This window comes from Ahaetulla prasina, chromosome 2 (assembly GCF_028640845.1).
Source record: "Ahaetulla prasina isolate Xishuangbanna chromosome 2, ASM2864084v1, whole genome shotgun sequence".
NCBI lineage: Eukaryota > Metazoa > Chordata > Lepidosauria > Squamata > Colubridae > Ahaetulla > Ahaetulla prasina.
The window spans coordinates 290,984,258-291,004,413 of record NC_080540.1 but is presented as its reverse complement, the minus strand read 5'-3'; the positions used below and the strand labels follow the sequence as shown (position 1 = coordinate 291,004,413).

Below are 20,156 nucleotides of genomic sequence, written 5' to 3'. Positions count from 1 at the left end.
TACACTGAGAGCAAATGCACCAAGACAAATTTCTTGTGTGTCCAATCACACTTGGCCAATAAAATTCTATTCTATTCTATTCTAACCACTCACCCACTGCGGCTCATAGATTCTCTTAACGTATCCTTACAGCCTCTGCTCGAGATCCCAGCACCACATGATGGTATGAGCTCCCATTCCTTGCCTCAGCCCCTGCCCAACTAGCAGTTCGAAAGCATGCAAATGCAAGTAGATAAATAGGTACCACTTCAATTGGAAGGAGACAAGTGTTCTGTGTACCTCGGCGTATAGTCATGCCGGCCACATGACCACGGAAAGATCTTCAGACAATGCTTGCTTCCCCGGCTAGGAAATTGAGATGAGTATCACCTGCAGAACAGGGGCGTCAAACTCTATTTCATTGAGGGCCGTATCTGGGTTGTGTTTGACCTTGAGGGGCAGGGGTGGGCGTGGCCAGCTTGATGTCACTCATGTCAGGGGCTCCTGTGATGGCCTGAGTGCTCTACAAGCGAAAACAGCTGTGATGGCCTCCTAGAACCCTCTGCCAGCAAAAAATGGAGCTGGGAAGGGCCGTATGCAGCCCTTGTGAGCTCCGTTTTCACTGGCAGAGGCACCACAGACCGGGCCTTCTCTGTTTCTAGGGCAGCCCTGCAGGCAGACCTAAGGCCACATCTGGCCCACGGGCCTTAAGTTTGACACCCCTGCTGTAGAATTAGACACAGCATCACTACCAGAGTGCTATAAACACAGCACAAACCCTTTCAAACTAGCTTGTAACTAGTTTGTAGTTACAAACCTGATGTTTGTAACTATCAGGAAATTGTTATTCACCTAACTAGTTGGCCAGGCAATATATAAACTAACTATGTATGTTTATAGAAAGGCATGATATTGCTTTAAGGCTGTACTGCATCATGCAAGCATCCTGATTGGTTGAACTCTGTAGCCAATGTATAAAAGGACAACTAAATTATAGCTTGTTGGGAATCTACAGGGATGCTACAGCATTGTAACCTGATGACATGCTGCAACTGTATATGTGAGCTTTATGATCGTTGCTTGATCATGGCTAGTTACTGATTCCTCAAGATGCTGACTGTTGTGAATTGAACTGTGTTTTGCCGAACTGAAAGAAGACCTTGTTTGTTTTGCAAGTCTACATTGGTAAGAAGACTTTGTAACATCCCTGACTGACTGACTTTATATGTATATGACCTGGGATTGTTTTTGGACTATGATTTTGCCTTTCCCCTAAAAGTAAAGGAATATCAAACCCAAGTTTGTCTGCAAGTGACTGTCATTGTATACAACCAGTCTCAGTCGTTTTCAAGCATAGGGTACTCTGCTCAACAGTCCACAACCTTGGTTGTGAACCCAGATTACCCTTAACAGTAACCTTTCAAGAGAGACCAGACTAGGAAGTCAAAGTCATATGGTCCGATATTTTTTTATATTGTAAAGTTAAAGCAACAGAATCTTGTAAGTCTGAATTGCCTGTCTCTTCCCTTGCTTTCTCTACGTGAAAGGCTCTTTGGGAATCTCGGGAAAAGACCTGTGGAAAGCATCAACACGCCGTGAAACACGGCTGTAGGATCAGGAGTGAAATCCTCCGTGGGTTGCCACCGGTTTGCTCCCCACGCATGCGTGCCGTGCGCCAAACCTGCCGTGCATGCGTGCATGTACAGTGCGTGCCAAACGCACACTGCGTGTGCATGCACACTTACACACCCAACGCACACGTTGCGCACATGCACAGTGCATGCCAAACGCAAACCGCACACATGCGCATGCACAGCGTGCACCAAACACACGCTTCACGTTGTGAAGGTTGACTCAGCCTTCCATCCTTTATAAGGTAGGTAAAATGAGGACCCAGATTGTTGGGAGCAATAAGTTGACTTTGTATATAAATATACAAATAGAATGAAGACTATTGCTAACATAGTGTTAGCCACCCTGAGTCTCCGGAGAAGGGCGGGATATAAATGCAAATAATAATTTTAAAAAAAGGAGCCGTTTGAAGGTAAGTAGAACAGCGAGGGGAGGGGAAACAGCTGTGCCGCACGATTTAGATTCGGTAGAAAGCAGAATTTCCTGCTTTCTAGTGAATATAAATCGCGCAGCACAGCTGATCATCAGAAATACCAGTTCGGTAGCTTTTTTTTTTTACTACCGATTCGCTTGAACCGGTGCGAACCGGTAGCATTTCACCCCTGTGTAGGATCAGCCAAGATAATTTACAAACCAAGTATAAAATAACATTTTAAAAAATCTGATGGGAAAGGCTTAAAATTCTGTATCTCGAAAGAACGAATGGGACACACAACCCTCAAGGTATTTTTGGTTCAGCAGCTGAGCACAGATCAATTTGTCAAGTTAACACTATTTTATAGACCTATAGATAATTGTGTAAGTCCTGTATTTCCCTCGAGGCCTGTAAAACCCATTTACTGATGAGTATATACAGCCTGCTTAAATACAGATAGATTTCAAACATAACCCTAAAGCAAGTTTCCTGCACCTGGATTTATTACAGGGCAAAGACTGTGGATGCTATTTTTCCCCCCCCCTTACTTTTATTTCTGTACAAGATGTACTCAAAATATGAAACTAGAGCATACAGACATACACAAGCACCAGGTGGCTTGTTCTGATCCTCCCTGAAAAAGGATAATTTCCATGCCAGTGAAATTTGAACTCCAGGCTCAGTTGAACACACAGAACTTAATTTGGGCAGGGAAAGGAAAGGCAAACACACACACAACTGAAAAGGCGGAAGCCCTGCAATGCATCTTAGTGAATCTCTTGTGACATGTCGAACGAGAATTCTCCTGAATAAACAACAAGGGTAGCGTTGTAAATTTTGATTTTGGAGGGCTGTCGAATTCCTTATGATGCCACCGAGAATTGGCACTGATGCCCAGGCTGGTGTGTACCGCTTTCTTTGACGGAACAAGGAAGCTGAATGCAAAATGTAGCTTCATGTGAGCCTGGACTGTTTAAATATATATCATAAAGGTGCACAGAGCTTTTACAGATGAGAAAACGGGCTCAAAACGAAGGTAATGAGCTGTAAAATCTCAGAAGCCCGAGGGCAGGTGGAATCAAATGTCTAGTGGTGAAGGATGCATTTTAAGGGTCCTGGTAAACCCATGCTGGCTATATTCACAATCTGAAGAAAGAGAACAGCCAAAACTGGCAGATTAAATAAAGCACAAAGAAAGAAAGAAAGGAAGCGTACGATAGCAATAGCATTTAGACTTATATACTGCTTCATAGTGCTTTATAGCAGGGGTCTCCAACCTTGGCAACTTTAAGACTTGTGGACTTCAACTCCCAGAGTTCCTACTTCTGGGAGTTGGAGTCCATAAGTCTTAAAGTTGCCAAGGTTGGAGACCCCTGCTTTACAGGACTCTCTAAACCAGGGGTGTCAAACTCACGTCGTCATGGCGGTGTCATGTGACATATTGGGACTTTTTCCCCCTTCGCTAAACCGGGTGTGGGTGTCGTGTCCCACTCCTCCGCTGACGGCCGGGTCAGGGAAATCCGAATCAGGCTTGCCTCTGCAGCTCTGCCCAAAGTCCTAGCAAAGTCCTCAGAGCAGGCAGGAGACCAGAAAGTGACTTCAGCAAGATAAGTTCGACTTTGCCTGACTCAGAGACTGCCAGAAAGCAGATCCTTTATATAGGCCATGGGGTGTGGCTCCATGACTCAGCACTCATTAAGGCCTGCCCCTCCCTTCCTTCTGTTGCCTCTGCCTATCCAATCTTCTGATGTGAGGGTCATTCCAATCAGCGGCTGTTGGAAATAAACTTTCCTCAGGCTCACATGCTGTGGAGGAGGGGGAGGGGTCTAGCTGCTCCGTTTGCCTGGGCATGGAGCCAGGGCTGGGGCCGGGGGGATGCTCCCTCCTCTGCAGCCTGCTTGGGCATGGAGCCAGGGCTGGGACCGGGAGGTGCCCCCTCCTCTGCAGCTTGTCTGGGCATGGAGCCAGGACTGGGGCCGGGAGGCATACATTCCTCCGTGTTCGGGAGCAGATAAGCAGACCCCGGCTGCTGTGAGAGCGGGCAAGACACAACAGTGGGCATGGCCAGCGCGTGACACAACTAGCCCACGGCCCGGGTGTTTGACAGCCCTGCTCTAAGCGCTTTACAAAGCCAGCTTATTGCCCCAACAATCCAGGTCCTCATTTTACCGACCTCAGAAGGATGGAAAGCTGAGTCAGCCTTGAACCGGTCAGGATCGAACTGTGAGCAGTTTAGTCTGCAATACGTTGCTAAGGGAGGAATTTGTTAAGTGAGTTTTACAACCTTTCTCGCCACATTTGCTGAGTTGATTCACTGCCGTTGTTAAATTAGCGGCTGTTAAGTGAATCTGGTTTTCCTTTTGTCAGAAGGTTGCAACGAGTGATGGCATGACCCTGGGATCCGGCAACCGTCATAAATGTGAGTCAAGCATCCAAATGCAAATCATGTGACCATGGGGATGCTGCCAACGGTTGTATGAAAAATGATCATAAGTCTATTTTTTTTCAGCGCTGTTGAAACTTTGAATGGTCACTAAGCGAACGGCTGTAAGTTGAGGACTACCTGTACCTCTTTCTAACTACTGTACCACCAGGGCCTATTTACAATGTAAAGGTAGTCCTGTATTTACAAGCATTCACTTAGTGACCGTTTGACGTTATGAGAGACTCCCCCTCCCCCCAAAAAATGTACTTTATGACCCAAATATAACAGCTCTACACACAACCCCCTCCCCCGCCATCACAATTTTATTTTTGGTTGCTTGGCTTGGCAGCCAGTTCATCTTTACGTCCATCTGCACTATTTTTTTTTTGTTTTACATTTATATCCCGCCCTTCTCCGAAGACTCAGGGCGGCTTACAGTGTGTAAGGCAATAGTCTCATTCTATTTGTATATTTACAAAGTCAACTTATTGCCCCCCCAACAATCTGGGTCCTCATTTTACCTACCTTATAAAGGATGGAAGGCTGAGTCAACCTTGGACCTGGTGGGACTAGAACCTGCAGTAATTGCAGGCAGCTGTGTTTTAACAACAGGCTTCTTACAGCCTGAGCCACACCGCGGCCCTCACACCGCGGCCACCACTATCACCGTGACCACGAGTTCTGATGCTTTTTACCAGTTTCTGGCGTTTACTTCTGGTTTCCAGCAACAAACAAACAAACATTGGTATCACAGATTTATTTAAAGACCTCAATGTTTGCTTAATGAACACCACAAAAAAAAAATGGCATAAAGGTGACCTACTTAACGTTCAGAATGACTGATTCCAGGTTCGATTATGGTCATAAGTTGGGGACTTCAGTAACAGAGTTCTTAATGCCTGGAATGCACTACCTGACTCTGTGGTCTCTTCCCAAAATCCCCAAAGCTTCAACCAAAAACTGTCTACTATTGACCTCACCCCATTCCTAAGAGGTCTGTAAGGGGCGTGCATAAGAGCACCAGCGTGCCTACCGTTCCTGTCCTATTGTTTCCTTTCGTTATATCCAATTAATATAGTTATTACATACTTATGATTATTTATGGCGACGTTTCGACGAAGTCTCAATCGTCATCTTCAGGCTTCAGCTTCGTGCTTCTGGGTGCTTTGCTCCCAGAAGCAGCCTGAAGATGACGAATAAGACTTCGTCGAAACATTGCCAAGACACTTCCAATTTTATGCGGGAGAAAACCCGAATAACCAAAGACCTACATACAAACACCCGCGAAAACCTCAGAAAACATATATATATATATATATATATATATAGATATAGATATATAGATATAGATATATATATAGATATAGATATAGATATAGATATAGATATAGATATAGATATAGATATAGATATATAGATATATATATATATGTAGATCTTTGGTTATTCGGGTTTTCTCCCGCATAAAACGTCGCCAAGACACTTCCAATTTTACGCAGGAGAAAACCCGAATAACCAAAGACCTACATACAAACAGCCGCGAAAACCTCAGAAAACATATATATATATATATATATGGTATTCCCCTTTTAGTCGTGATGCAGACATAAAACTGTAAGTTTGCAGTGGTTCCACTTCCCCCCCCCCACACACACACACCTGCAACACCAGTTGGAGGCTGCTGCACAAGGCCCCCTATGAGTGTTTAGTAGAGGGTGGGGAGTAATAGCTCGAAGGAGCCAGGATGAGGGTAAGGTGATAATTTAGGGCATGCTGTGAATATAAATAGAGAAAAGTCAAACTCAGCAGTTTTTTTCCCCCCCTATCAAGATTCTAAACCTGACAAGAAATGAAATGGAGATTCAGTTTAGCTGAGACACTTTATCCGTGGGATCCACTAGAGATCTCACTCCTTAAATCATAGGAAGTAGAGTATACTGAGAATATAGGTAATCCTTGACTTGCGGCCACAACTGAGCCAAAATTTAGGTTGCTAAGCAAGACAGTTAAGTTTTGCCCCGTTTTAAGACCTTTCTTGGCCCATTTGTTAAGTGAATCATTGCAGTTGTTAAGTTACTAAAACGGTTGTTAAGTGAATCTGGCTGCCCCATTGGCTTTGCTTGTCCGAAGGTCAAAAAAAGTGATTTATATTACTTGGGACACTGCAACCATCATAAAATAGGAGCCAATTGCCAAGCGGCTGAATTTTGATCACGTGACCGTGGGGATGCTGTGTGAAACATGGTCATAAGTCACTTTTTTTCCCCAATGTCATTGTAACTTTGAACGGTCACGAAACGAATGATTGTTAAGTCAAGACTACCTGTACACAACAAACGGGAAAACAGCACCCAGCAATCAAGTTCTTGAGATGCCCATCCAAATTGGTTCAAATGCTCCTGGTGATGGAATTTTTAACTATATCTAATTGAACCTTCTTCTGCCAACCTAGCAGTTCGAAAGCACGTAAAAAATGCAAGTAGAAAAAATAGGGACCACCTTTGGTGGGAAGGGAACAGCGTTCCGTACGTCTTTGGCGTTTAGTCATGCCGGCCACATGACCACGGAGACGTCTTCGGACAGCGCTGGCTCTTCGGCTTTGAAACGGAGAAGAGCATCGCCTCCTAGAGTCAAGAACAACTAGCATATATGTGCGAGGGGAACCTTTACCTTTACTTGAACCTTCTCAAATAAACTTTGGCAGGCAGAAGGCAGGCATTCTGGGGCTTTTCTGAACATGTGAAAGAGAAACGAGGAGCAGAGAACTCCCCCAGAGCAGTTTAATCAATTGCATCAAATGGCTTTAAGGTCCTATGTGTGAGGATGTGCATCTTTGCTCAATGTGTTTGGTGTACCATAAGGCCCAGGCTCCAGTATTTCCAGAAAATAAAAGAGTAACAGAGCAACAGAATAACAGGATTGGAAGGAACCTTGGAGGTCTTCTAGTCCAACCCCCTGCTTAGGCAGGAAACCCTACATCACTTCAGACAAATGGTTAGCCAACATCTTCTTAAAAACCTCCCGTGATGAAGCACCCACAACTTCTGGAGGCAAGTCGTTCCACTGATTAATTGTTCTGTCAGGAAGTTTCTCCTTAGTTCTAGGTTGCTTCTCTCCTTGATTAGTTTCCACCCATTGTTTTTTGTCCGGCCTTCCGGTGCTTTGGAGAATAGGCTGACTCCCTCTGCTTCGTAGCAATTCCTAAGATATCCAAGACTGCTATCATGTCTCCCCTGGTCCTTCTTTTCATTAAACTAGGCATACCGAGTTCCTGCAACCGTTCTTCATATGTTTTAGCCTCCAGTCCCTTAATCATCTTTGTTGCTCTTCTCTGCGCTCTTTCTAGAGTCTCAGCATCATTTTAAACCATTTTTAAAATAAATTTCTGCTACCACCCAAGGTGAGCTGCTATTCCAAGCAATATATATATATATATATTTGTTTTCTGAGGTTTTCGCGGGTGTTTGTATGTAGGTCTTTGGTTATTTGGGTTTTCTCCTGCGTAAAATTGGAAGTGTCTTGGCGACGTTTCGATGAAGTCTCATTCGTCATCTTCAGGCTTCAGCTTCGTGCTCCCAGAAGCACGAAGCTGAAGCCTGAAGATGACGAATGAGACTTCGTCGAAATGTCGCCAAGACACTTCCAATTTTACGCGGGAGAAAACCCGAATAACCAAAGACCTATATACACACACACACATATATCGAATCTTGAACCAAACAGACCATGACTCCGTATCAGGTAACACCTGGGCAGAAGCAACTTCTGCCGATTCAGCTGATTTCTGCTTGGTTTGGAACCACCATGGAAATGGCCGCAGGGTGTTTATTACAGTTTTTTCGATTAAGTATCAGGTGGCTTGAAAAAATTTCCCTCCATCTGTCTGGACCAGTGTCTCCCAACCTTGACTTCAACTCTTGCTGCTGGCTGAAGAATTCTGGGAGTTGAAGTCCACACATCTTAAAAGTTGCCCAGGTTGAGAAATACTTGAGAATATTGGCCTGGTCTGAACTCAACTCTTACCCAGAGAGTAACTTTCCCTGATCTGATAAGTAGGTCTTATGATTTCCAGTTCAGGGTGTAACCTGTTCAGCTATAACAATCTTGGAACTGTGTTTCATGACTGCTTTTGGTGGGGCAATTTATCTCCAGATTGAGCTGTTCTGCCCTTAAGGTTGGTGGTGGAATTGGGCAGCCTTATAAAAAAATATAATTAATGTAATTATAAAGCTGGGCTTTGTGAATCAGTCCCTGCCGGAGCAAAAATATCAAAGCATAGGAGATGCTGATAAGATTCTGGCAGGTGAGAAAATCAGGAGTAAACTTGGTGCAATGCGCTAAGATTGGGAGGGAGCAGCTTTAGATGACTCAAGCAAGTGAGTCAAGCTGTAGAGTGAGATGGGAAGAAGTAGTTTTATCTGAAAGAGCTAATTATTACAGGCAATCCTTGACTTATTAACCATTCATTTAACGACCAATGCAGTTACAAAAATGTGACTTGCAACCTTTTGCCCTTACAACTGTCTCAGCACAGTCATCAGGGTCAAAATTCCGGCGCTTGGCAACTGGCATGTATTTATGTCGGTCAAGGTGCCCTGGAGTCATGTGATCACCCCTTTTTTTAAAATTTTATTTTATTGAAAAGACAGTGCCATGCCAGGATAACAACACAAATAAAGAACAGCAAGAGAGAGAGAGAGAGATCAATGGTCACCCTTTCTGACCTTCCCACCAGTGGTGGGTTTCAAAACTTTTTACTACCGGTTCTGTGGGTGTGGCTTGGTGGGCGTGGTGTGGTTTGGTGGGTGTGGCATGGCATGGCTTGGTGGGCGTGGCAGGGGAAGCCACACCCACCAAGGGTATACAGTATACAGGGTATACAGGTATACAGTATACAGGGGATACTGTAAAATCTCCATTCCCACCCCAATCCAGGGAAGGATACTGCAGAATCTCCATTCCCTCCCCACTCCAGGGGAAGGTTACTGCAAAATCCCCATTTCCTCCTGATCAGCTGGGACTCGGGAGGCGGAGAATAGATGGGGGCGGAGCAAGTCAGAATTTTTACTGGTTCTCCGAACTACTCAAAATTTCCACTATCTGTTCTCCAGAACTGGTCAGAACCTGCTGAAACCCACCTCTGCTTCCTACCCAACTTCCAACAAGCAAAGCCAATGGGGGAAACCAGATTTGCTTAAACGACCACCTGATTCACTTAACAACTGCAGGGGTTTGCTTAACAACCGTGATAATAAAATCAAGTGTGATTCCACTTAAACAACCACCAACAGACATTCCAGTTCCAATTGTGATCATAAGTTGAGAACCAATTATAATTGATTGATGCAGGGATGGTCCTTAATAGCTTCGCATGTACTGGAACCCTTTTTTATTATTTTTATGGCTCTCACGTTCTTTTCTCGCCTTCCTGAACTTCGGAGAGGCTCAGAACTTCAGACTTCTTTATTTTCTTTTTTAGCTATAGCTGATAAAATGAATATTCAGCCTCGCCAATTAAAACCGAGCCTTGGCTGTTATTCAGAACATTTACGTCGAAAGTCCTTCTAATGAGCACAGCCCTTCAACGTTCCTTTTAATTTAAAATATGGCGGGGGGGGGGGGAGGAAATGCAATTTTATGAATGGGTTGCACTTCTACCCATAAAGATAGTCCTAGCGCTGCCGTGTAACGGGGGTGAGCTCCTGTTATTTGTCCCAGCTTCTGCCAACACAACAGTTTCGAAAGCACGTAAAAATGCAAGTAGAAAGAATAGGGACCACCTTTGGTGGGAAGGTAACAGCGTTCTGTGTGCCTTTGGTGTTGAGTCATGCCGGCCACATGACCACGGAGACGTCTTCGGACAGCGCTGGCTCTTCGGCTTTGAAACGGAGATGAGCACCGCCCCCTAGAGTCTGGAACGACTAGCACGTATGTGCGAGGGGAACCCTTTACCTTTACCTTATCTGCCTGCCTCAAATGTGGAGATTTTAAATCCCAGTCTCTTTCTATGCATAGCACTCCATAGGAGACTATTTTTGGTTAAAAAAGGCAAGACACTGGATATTTTTATCATCTTTACAGATTAACTGGTTGGTTTAATATAAGGGCCACTGATAGAGAGCAATACTAATGATTGGCATCTATTTTTAAATTAATTTATACCTTGCGTTTTAGTACTCTGTTGACTCATAATGGACCTTACCTCATAAAATAAGAAAACCTAGTGTTAAACCAAGGATGGGCTGCTGGGGGTTCGGGAGAACCTCTAGCTAAGATTCTGTGCAGTTCGGATCTCACTCCTGGCTGGCCCCGCCCTGCTCATCCCGCCCCTCCCCTCCTAGGAGACCCCACACAGCTTGTTTTGGATGTAGATAAGTGCAGGGCACGCGCGGAGGCTCAGGGAGGGTGAAAAACGGGCCTACCAGTACTTCGGGAAGCCCAAAACTGCCCATTTCTGACCTCTAGAGGCCTCCGGAGTCTGGGGAGGCCGTTTTTGCCCTCCCGGAGGCCCAAGGAAAACCTCCAGAGCCCGGGAAGGACAAAAACACTCCCCCCCCACCATAGTGCAGGAGGCCAACTAGGCCACGCCCACCCAGCAACCGGGCAAAGAACCCCTTGCTAAAATTTTTGAAGCCCACCGCTGTGTTAAACCCACCTGTGAACTCAATCCACGTCAAAACAAATTAGTAAAAGAATCAAACGATCAGCTTCTCAAACTGGATCATTTCAAAACTCTGGAAAATAAATTGGTTTTTCGTCATTCTTCTTCAACTCCGATGCAGCACAGCTGACATACATCTTTAAGGCCTACATGTTACATGCTAGACCTATTCTTGAATACAGCTCACCTGTCTGGAACCCAGACCACATTTCCGACATCAATACAATTGAACGTGTCCAGAAATATTTTACAAGAAGAGTTTTCCACTCCTCGGAATACAACAAAATACCTTATGCCACCAGATTTGAAATCCTGGGTTTAGAAAATTTAGAACTCCGCCGACTCCGACAAGACCTGAGTTTAACTCATAGAATCATCTATTGCAATGTCCTTCCTGTTGAGGATTACTTCAGCTTCAATCACAACAATACAAGAGCAAACAATAGATTTAAGCTTCAATCTTGATTGCAGAAAATATGACTTCAGTAACAGAGTTAATAATGCTTGGAACACACTACCTGACTCTGTGGTCTCTTCTCAAAATCCCCAAAGCTTTAACCAAAAACTGGCTACTGTTGACCTCACCCCATTCCTAAGAAGGGGGCGTGCATAAGAGCACAAGCGTGCCTACCATTCCTGTCCTATTGTTTCCTTTCATTATATCCAATTAATACAGTTATCACATACTTATGCTCAGCTTATGCTTATATATACTGTTGTGACAAAACAAAATAAATAAATAAATAAAATAAAAAATAACAAAAGAATCAAATGATCAGCTTCTCAAACTGGATCATTTCAAAACTCTGGGAAAGAAATTGGTTTTTCTTCATTCTTCTCCAACTCCGGTACAGCACAGCTGGCGTACATCTTTAAGGCCTACATTTCATTTAAAAAGAGCAATCAAGAAATGTGATTGAAATGAGCCCCTGGTTTACTTCCTAGATTTTTACTCATTTACTTCCAATTCCGTTGACTAGAAGTTGGCTCAAGCTGGGAAGACCAGAAGTATTTAGCGTGAAGAATGGGCATCCTGTGCAACGTTTTACAGTATTTTTTTTCCCTGCTTTTCCTTTTCAACAAAAGATCAAGACTGTTTACATAATGTAAACAAGTTAAAAGCGTCAAAGAGAACGGATGCTAAAGGCGGCAAAAACACACCAAGGATAAAAACCCTAAAACTGCCAGTCCGTAAACAAAACCAGGCTAGAGTCAATAATTGCTTAATGAAAAACAAGTCTTACTTACAATCCAACCGCTCTGTAAAAAGGAAGGTATTAACTGTTGATGTTAGTCAATGCAGGAAGTCCTCAAGTTATGACCACAGTTGAGTCCAGAATTTATGTTGCTAAGCAAGGAGGCTGTTAAGTGAGTCACGTGCAATTTTATGACATTTTTGCCACAGTTGTTATGCGAATCACTGCAGTCTTTAAGTGAATCATGCAGTTGTTAAGTGAATATAGCTTTTCCTTGTTGATTTTCCTTGTTGGAAGCTTCATGGGAAGGTCACCAGTTGGTGATCACGTAATTCCCAGATACCAGAACCATCATAAATACATACTGGCTCCCAAGTGACCTGGGAGATGCTGCGATGGTCACAAGTATGAGGACCATTATTTTTTCCAGTGCTGCTGTAACTTTGAACGGTCACTAAATGAATGGTTGTACGTCAAGGACTACTTGTATACCTGAAGATAAGATGGGAACAATAGAATCAGTATGTTCAGCTCAGTGATGGGCTTCAAATTTTTTTACTATCGGTTCTGTGGGTGTGGCTTGGTGGGCGTGGCATGGCTTGGTGGGCGTGGCATGGCTTGGTGGGCGTGGCTTGGTGAGCGAGGCATGGGAAGGGTACTGTAAAATCTTCATTCCCACCCCACTCCAGGAAAGAATACTGTAAAATCTCCATTCTCTCCCCAAACTCGCCACGTCACATTGCTGTCACATGACATATCGCGACGTTTTTCCCCTTCGCGGAGCAGGGGAGGGTGTGGCCTGCGTGTGACGCATCTGGCCCATGAGCCACCAGTTCGACACCCCTGACAGGAGATGATCCTTTCCTTAAACCAGGAGTCTGCAAACTTGGCTCTTTTAAGATTTGTGGACTTCAACTCCCAGAGTTAATAATAATAATAATAATAATAATAATAATAATAATAATAATAATAATAATAACAACAACAACAACAACAACAACAACAACAACAACAACAACAACAACAATAATATTTTAATTTGTATACCGCCCTTCTCCCGAAGGACTCAGGGCGCTGCACAGCCAGAATAAAAATACAAAGAGAAACAATACATATAATATTAAGAACACCCCTTAAAAAACTTATTCAATTGGCCAAAAATTTAAAATACAATAACACCCTATAAAAATTTACAAAAATTTAAAACCCATAAAAGTAAATTAATTTTTTTTAAATCAAGCCAGTCCAGCTAGACGGAATAAATAGGTTTTAAGATGTTGCTGGCTGAGGAACTCTGGGAGTTGAAGTCCACAAGTCTTAAAAGAGCCAAGTTTGCAGACCCCTGCCTTAGACCAAGTTGCTGTTATTGCTGCTATCATCATCATCACCATCATCATCATCATCAGTGATCCTTCTACCAAACCACCTGGTTTTAACCTGCCTCACTCAAATCTGGACCAAACTGAACAGAAATCAATGTGATACTGGGAGAAAGGTTCCCCTCGTTGCAATGGTGGTGCTGATACACAAACTATTAAACATATTGTGCGAGATTGCCCACAACATGCGTTCTCTGCTTCCTTAGAAGATCTCTAATGAAGAAACACCAGAGGTGATCGCCTGGATCAGGGGTCTGCAAACTTGGCTGTTTTAAGACTTGTAGATTTCAACTCCCAGCTTTGCTGGCTGAGGAACTCTGGGAGTTGAAGTCCACAAGTCTTACAAGAGCCACGTTTGCAGACCCCTGGCCTGGATAGCTGAACTGGACCTCCAGTTATGAGGTCTCCGCCGTACTCCCATTGAAGTTCTGTATATACAGGTAATCCTTGAGTTACGACCACAATTGAGCCCAAAATTCATGTTGCTAAGGGAGACGTTTGTTAAGGGAGTTTGCCCTGTTTTACGACTTTTCTCGCCAGAGCAGTTAAGTGAATCATTGCATGATGATTCTTGACGAACGTATCTTGTCTTTTCATGTACACCGAGAGCATATGCACCAAAGACCTTGAGTGGCGTATGCACCAGGGTCCTGGAGTGGCGCAGACTTCTAAGACAGTCTGTTATTAACAGCAGCTGCTTGCAATTACTGCAGGTTCAAGTCCCACCAGGCCAAAGGTTGACTCAGCCTTCCATCCTTTATAAGGTAGGTAAAATGAGGACCCGGATTGTTGGGGGCAATAAGTTGACTTTGTATATAATATACAAATGGATGAAGACTATTGCTTGACATAGTGTAAGCCGCCCTGAGTCTTCGGAGAAGGGCGGGATATAAATGCAAATTAAAAAAAAAAGACAAATAAATTCCTTGGGTGTCCAATCACACTTGGCCAATTAATTATCCTATCCTATCCTATCCTATCCTATCCTATCCTATCCTATCCTATCCTATCCATTTATTAAGTTAGGAACACGGTTGTTAAGTGAATCTGGTTTCCCCATTGACTTTGCTTGCCAGCTGTTCATCTGATCCGGCACATTGCTAAAAGTCATAAATATGAGTCAGTTGCGAAGCATCTGGGTTTTGATCACACGGCCATGGACATGCTGCAATGGTTATAAGTGTGAAAAACGGTCCATAAGTCATTTTTTTCAGTGCTGTTGTAACTTTGAACGGTCATTAAATGAATTGTGGTAAACAAGGGATTACCTGTAATTACGTGAATTTTGTATACTGTATTTTTCAGAGTATAAGACGCACCTTTTTCCCCCCAAAAAGAGGGTGAAAATCTGGGTGCATCTTATACTCCAAATGTAGCCCCGCCCAGCTTCTCAAACGGAGCTTCAGAAAAAAAAGCCTCCAAACAGAAGCTTCAGAGGCTTTTTTTCTGAAGCTGTTTCGGAGGCTTTCAGAGGCAGAAAAAAAAAAAGCAAAAAAAAAAGCAGCACAGAACTCACAACTAAGGAACCTGTTGCTAAAATTCACCTCTTGGAACAGCTGACTGGGGGTATTCTGGGAGGCCAATCCACCTGCCAATCAGCTTTTTTCTTATTTTCCTCCCCCAAAAACTAAGGTGCGTCTTATACTCCGAAAAATACGGTATATATTTTCTTCTCTTCAGTCATATTCTCATCATACGCTAAATAAAATAAGTTGAAAGGTGAAAATCTGGGCCTTGGAATGTAGCTAGAATGAAACTTACAGGCCCTGTTGGCAATCTAATAAATGAACCACAAGATTTCACCCCTGGGACAGACCTGTGTCTACTGAATCTGCAGGAGGATCCCATTGGAGATGCTCTTGGACCACTGTCCAGTTCAGGAAATAATGTTTGGATGGTTGACAGCTACACTGTATTGGGGGGCTGAAGCAGTGGTGGGATTTAGCCAGTTCGCACCACTTCGGGAGAACCGGTTGTTAACTTTCTGAGCAGTTTGATGAACTGGTTGTTGGAAGAAATCATTAGGGCAGAGAACCAGTTGTTAAATTTCTTGAATCCCACCACTGGTTATAAGTCAAGAACTACTTATATAGGTTTCATCTACAATTCCCAATATATACCTTCCTGAGCTTCTGCAACTCTAACAGAGTAGCCCAAACATCCTTCCTCCTATTTGAGATGTTATAATCTTTTTTATATATGTTTTCAAGACCCTGAAAATTGTTTGATCTCCCAGCCTCCTGCACAAAGTCAAACAGGACACTAAATCCTCTAATCCATTCAGGGAACAGGAGTGATTATATTAGATCAGACAATTTCTTAGTGGGAGGATCCGAACTGCAGAATCCCTCTTGCATATGAAGACAATCTGGGCTGCACTGCACCCAAGAATGGAGCGTTGAGTGGAGACCAGGAGGAGGAGGAGAAGGGGGAAGGGGGAAGGGAAAGGGGAGGAGGAAGGTTAAGTAGGAGGAAGACGAGGAAGATGAAGAGGAAAAAGGGAAAGGGGAGGAAGAGGAAGAGGAGGAAGAAGAGGAGGAGAAGGAGGAAGAGGAGAAGAAGGGGAGGAAGATGAAGAGGAGAAGGAGAAAGGGGAAGGGGAGGAAGATGAAGAGGAGGAGGAGGAGGACGAAGGGAAAGGGGAAGAAGAGGAGGAAGAAGAGGAGGAGAAGGAGAAGGAAGGGAAAGGGGAGGAAGAGGAGAAAGAAGAGGAGGAGGAGGAGGAGGAAGAGGAGGAAGGGAAAGGGGAGGGGGAAGCGGAGGAGGTTGAGAAAGGGGTGGAGGAGGAAGAGGAGAGGCCAACCTTAGTAATTTCTGGTGTAGTGTAAGAGTAAGGATAAGTGAATCGTGGTCGCTTTCCAGACGTGAGTCTACCTCCATCTTCTGCACGAACTTCAGGAGGTTGTATGATATTATCCAGTAATCAACTGTGGATTTTCTTCCTGCTCCCTGATAAGTATAGTCTGCTGGGTAGTCATCCCAAGTGGAGCCGTTCAGGATACAAAGGTCCAAGCGTACTGTCATCTGTCTTACACAAAGTCCTGCCCAATTTGCCTTAGTGTCTTTTAATTGTCTGGGATGCAAGGGTTCTCCTGCTTCATTCTCATCATAATGGATCTTAAATTGTTTAAATAGTACATGATTGCTTGGGCTCATCCTAGCGGAGGAAGATGAAGAGAAGAAGAAGGAGGAAGGGGAAGGGGAGGAAGAGGAGGAAAATGAAGTGGAGAAGGAGGAAGGGAAAGGGGAGGAAGAGGAGGAAGAAGAGTAGGAGAAGGAGGAAGAGGAAGAAAAGGGGAAAGGGAAAGGGGAGGAGGATGAGGAAGGAGTAGAGGAGGAAGAGAAGGAAGAAAATGAAGTGGAGGAGAAGGAGAAAGAGGAAGAGGAGGAGGAGGAAGGAAAGGGAGGAAGAGGAGGAAGATGAAGAGGAGAAGGAGGAAGGAAAGGGAGGAAGAGGAGGAAGAAGAGAAGGAGGAAGAGGAAGAGAAGGGGAAAGGGAAAGGGGAGGAGGACGAGGAAGGAGTAGAGGAGGAAGAGGAGGAGGAAGATGAGAAGGAGGAGGAGGAGGAAGAGGAAGAAGAAGAGGAGGAGGAGGGGAAAGAGGAAGAGGAGAAGGGGGAAGGGAAAGGGGAGAGGGAGGGGGAAGGGGAGGAGGAATATGAAGGGGTGGAAGAGAAGGAGGAATCCTTATGCCCAACTGATATCAGGATTGCCCAACGCCCAACACATTAATGCAATAAGAGTTGGAAGGGGTTTTAGAGGTCTTCTAATCCAACCCCTGCTCAAGCATGACAGAGGTGTTAAACTGGATTCCATTGAGGGCCGGATCAGCATTGTAGGTTCTCCTCGGGTCAGCCAGAGGGCGGGATGGGGATGGGATGGATTCCTCCTGCAGCACTTTGCTGGCCAAAACAGGGTGCCGGGGAGGGTACAAGGCCCCCTGGCACCCTGTTTTGGCCAGCAAAGTGCTGCAGGAGGCATCCATCCCATCCCCATCCTGTGCCCCATTTTGGCTAGATCCATGCAAGCCCTGCGGGCTAGATTTCAGCACACCGTGGGCCGAATTCAGCTCAATTGACACCCCTGATCTACACCAGGGGTCTCCGCCCTTGGCCACTTTAAGGCTTGTGGACTTCAACTCCCAGAGTTCCTCAGCCAGCTTTGCTGAGGAACTCTGGGAGTTGAAGTCCACAAGTCTTAAAGTGGCCAAAGGCGGAGACCCCTGCTCTATACCATTTCAGACAAACAAGACGATTTCAGAAATGTTAAAATGAATGTGTTACCTAGATTTTTGTTTCTGTTCCAGATGATACCTATAATTAAAAAGGATAAAAATTTGGAAGATTGGCAGAGTGGGATTAATAAATTTATATGGCAGGGTAAAAAGGCGAGGGTTAAAATGAAAATAATACAGGATTCACGGGAAAGAGGTGGTTTAAGAATGCCTAATTTTAAACTATATTATGAAGCAGTAACCCTCTCAGTAATAAGTGACTGGTTTAACTTAACAGAGGAAAGAATTTTGAATATAGAAGGTTATGACTTGTTATATGGATGGCATGCGTACTTATTTTATGGAAAAAAAGTGGATAGGGCTTTTAAGAATCATGTGTTGAGAAGTGCTCTTTTGCGGGTCTGGAATAAATATTCCTATAAATTAGATTATAAGATTCCTATATGGGCGAGCCCTAGACATGCAATAGAGAATATAAATATAGAACAGAAACAGGAAATGATTACATATAAAGAACTTTTGTATGCTGAAGGAGGTAGATTGCAATTAAAATCATTACAGGTATTAAATGAAGAAGGGAGGAATTATACTTGGTTTCAATATGGGCAAATAAGTGCTAGATGGAAAGAAGATCAAAAAATTGGTATAATGCAAAGGGAGGAAAATTTAATAAAGCAAATTAGAAATCAGACCCACGAGCATATAAAGAGATTGTATAATGTGTTGCTTGAAATAGATTCGGAAAAGGATTTGGTAAAGGATTGTATGATAAAATGGGCACAGAATATTCAGGAACCAATAATGTTGGAAACATGGGAGAAAATTTGGGTTAGAAATGTTAAGTTTACACAAGCACAGAATTTAAGGGAAAATTTTTATAAGATGTTTTATAGATGGCATTTAGATCCCAAAAAATTATCATGTATGTATCCTAATATCCAAGCGAAATGTTGGAGGTGTGATTGTGATGATGCTACATATTTTCATATTTGGTGGACTTGCAAGAAAATTAAGGTCTTTTGGATAAGAATTTGGTGGATTATTCAAAATGTACTGAAGAAGAAGATAAAGTTCCTGCCACAATTTTTCCTTTTGGGAATTATAATGGATTGTACAGGGATTGAGACTAAACTGATTTTGAACTTAATAACAGCAGCAAGACTGTTGATTGGACAATACTGGAAGAAAGAAGAGATACCTACAATAGAAGAATGGATATTGAAAGTTATTAACTTGGCTGAGATGGCTAAAATCTCAGCGTTTTAAAAGACAATACGCAGGAAAGATATTTAATTGAATGGAAAAAATGGATTGATTATCTACAAAACAGATATCAGATTAAGAAATATCAGATTGCCTTTGAATAATTAGAAAGTTATTTTATGTAATGGGGAGGGGGTTGGGAGACGAAAAGCTTTGGATGTGGTTATTTGGATTGGACTTTACCTTGTGATTGACCCGGGAAGCCGGGGGTGGGGGAGGGAGGGGGATGTTTTGTTTTTTTTTTGGGAGGGAGGGGGAAAAAAGGGGGAAAATGTTTTTGTTTTTTTTAAAACTCTTTCAATAAAAAAAAAAAAAAAAAAAAAAGACGATTTCAGAAATGTCCCAATTTCCCAGAAGATGCATGGTAGCACCCCAGGATGCTGCCTCCAATCCCAGTGAGAACTGGGCTTCAAAGACATCACCATCCTCGGCTTAGAAAACTTGAAACTCCGTCGCCTTCGACAAGACCTAAGTTTAACTCACAGAATCATCTATTGTAATGTCCTTCCTGTCAAAGACTACTTCAGCTTTAATTGCAATAATACTAGAGCAACTAATAGATTTAAACTTAATGTCAACCGCTTTAATCTAGATTGCAGAAAATATGACTTCTGTAACCGAATCATCAGTCTTTACCTGACTCTGTGGTCTCTTCTCATAATCCTAAAAGCTTTAACCAAAAACTTTCTACTATTGACCTCACCCCATTCCTAAGAGGACCATAAGGGGCGTGCATAAGAGCACAAACGTGCCTACCGTTCCTGTCCTATTGTTTTTCTTTTCTTCTTCCTATATATATATATATGCTTATACCTCCTATATTTACTCATATATATGTTTATATACTATATAATCTTTTTGTATGATACCTACATATATTGTTGTGACAAAATAAATAAATAAAATAAATAAATAAATAAAATACTAAAGTTTGCTGCATTTTATTTCAGTCACGCAAAGAATCTCAAAGCA

The 20,156-nt window shown here is 43.3% G+C and overlaps 1 protein-coding gene across 2 annotated transcripts in view; it reads right to left on the bottom strand.

Moving 5' to 3' along the window:
* The window catches only part of ZBTB7C (zinc finger and BTB domain containing 7C), a 144,934-nt gene that overhangs the window by 82,010 nt on the left and 42,768 nt on the right, over positions 1 to 20,156 (bottom strand). The window lies entirely within an intron of this gene.